Source organism: Harmonia axyridis, chromosome 5 (genome assembly GCF_914767665.1).
Source record: "Harmonia axyridis chromosome 5, icHarAxyr1.1, whole genome shotgun sequence".
Lineage (NCBI taxonomy): Eukaryota > Metazoa > Arthropoda > Insecta > Coleoptera > Coccinellidae > Harmonia > Harmonia axyridis.
Window position 1 is genome coordinate 23,939,491 of NC_059505.1, and position 2,371 is coordinate 23,941,861.

The following is a 2,371-nucleotide window of genomic DNA, read 5'->3' on the forward strand; positions in this document are numbered from 1 at the left end:
GAAGACATTTTTCATATGTGGGATGTGTAAACATCTGCTCCCAAATTATTCGAAAGCGAAAAAGTGTGTATCGCCTTTGCGACATACATAATGATTTTATCCCTCTTTCAATGAGGGAAACAGGGCATTCTGTTGATATTGGTTGGGCTGCAATATGTTATTTATTATAAAGGCAAATTATTGAAGGCGGTATGGAGATTGCAGGGAATGTACACAAACCCAGCAGAGAGGAACAACCTCATCTTATTTTTAAGAATCGGAGATAAAATATGAAAAGGCGGCTAGCAAACTTGGATGAATTGCCGCCTCTCAAACAAAGGAGTTTGAAACGGACGCTTCTTTGTTTCACCCCTAATGCCTCCCTGCTTCTATGATAACTAACTATTATTTATTCTTATTATTGTTTATATATATTTTTTTTTAGAATAATATCACGAACATTTAGGTACAATTCAAACATCAGAAAGTTATAATAAGAAATAATTTCAAAGTTGATTTTTCGTTTCAGTCTAAGTATTAATAATTCCATCGAATACAGTCTTCATACAGTTTCGCTATTAGAAAATATGGTGGGAATGGATCTCCATCCACATTTTTTTCAAAAAATTCATTTCGTCTATTCATTCCCAATAATGAACCGTTGCAACAAGTAAAGATGAAATCATTAAAGATCCTCTGAAATGTCAGCAATTTACGTTTTGTACTCCTTTTATCTAATAGCGTTTTCTGCTTGTTTCACTGGTGCGCACTGATTCACCAGGGCAAGTGTGCACTTAGTGCAACCTGTGACGTTATGCACTTCTACGGGTTGCCCGAGAAATTTTGACTAATGAAGCTGAAAACGAAAGTTCTTTCAGTGCACTTTTACCAGAGACCTCCCGTGACGTTTCACACACAAACCAAACAATCTAACCCTAAATTCACTATAATTCGATAATAATAAAAATACAGATATCTAATGATGGAAACCCAAAATGCATTGCTAGGTAAGCATATTATACCTATTATTATGGATAAAAATTGTATATTGAATAAAAAAAATGAGATAGATCCAAATAAAATATAAATTAATTAACAAAAAATAAATGCAACTGTTTTCTCAATTGGGTTCAAATAAATTTGAAATTTATTTTACAACAAAATACTAAATTATTCAGATCACCTATATTTAAATTATTTTTTCAATGTTCTTTTCACTCAGTCCTGCTTTATTGTTTCCAATAATAATTCCTATTTTAAAATCTCATGCCAAACCCTTCATTTTATTACCTTTACTTCTTTATATATTTCAAAACTTAATTTTAACTATCATCACAAACATAACAAATCATCTCGCAAATCATCTATCATTTCTAAATCTTAATATTACGTTTGAAACCAATAGAGATATTTTACGAAATCCATGATTTAGAAATTTTGATCGAGAAAATTCCATAACACTATGTAAAGTTATAGAAATTGAATTATAAAATTCATTTTCTAGATTTTCCTTGGTCAAAAATTCTAATTCATCATCACTTGAAGATGAAGATGATTCTAAATGCTCTGCCTATCTTATTGTTATCCGCCATATTTGCGCTGGAAATGATGCACCGACTCCCAGAACCAGTGTCGAAAAGTTGAACTAGGTGCGCACTGAGGGCGCACCAGGGCACAAGCAGAAAAAGTGAACACTGAAATGGTGCGCACCGAAAAAGTAAGCGGAAAACGACTCACTCGATCGGTGCAGCACTAGTGCAACAAGCAGAAAACGCTAGATATAAATATCACGTTCAGTTTTTCATTTTTAATGTTTTTAAGGAAATGAAATACACTGCGCAAAAAAATTAACGCACATACTGAAAATCTCAATTTTAATGATAATGATAATGATAATTTTAGGATAATTCTGAAAACTGAAAAGTTTGAATTCGGTATCACGGCTTCTTATCGCCCTCCAGCTACTGATGCTTCGGTTTACATTCAGCATGTTCACGAATATAATAACACAATGAAGAAAAATCCGATTGAGATATTTTTGGGTGATATAAATTTCAATTTATTAGGGTATTCATCATAATCGGACGTGACGTGAAGTATGTTGTGTGAACATGGTTTCATTTAATATACACTGCGCAAAAAAATTAACGCACATTCTGAAAATCTCAATTTTAATGAAAGTTATTACTTATTTTTTATGTTCTCTCGGGAAGGTTTTGAACGGAACGAGACACATTAAATGGAAGAAAAATTCAGGATTTCACTGAATCTTATGTGAAAGAAGAGAAATAAACAATTTTCAAAATACTGGAATGCTGATTTAATACTTGGTATTTCCACCCCTTGCGTTAATTACAGCTCGGCAACGACGGTTTATACTCAAAAGGAGTCA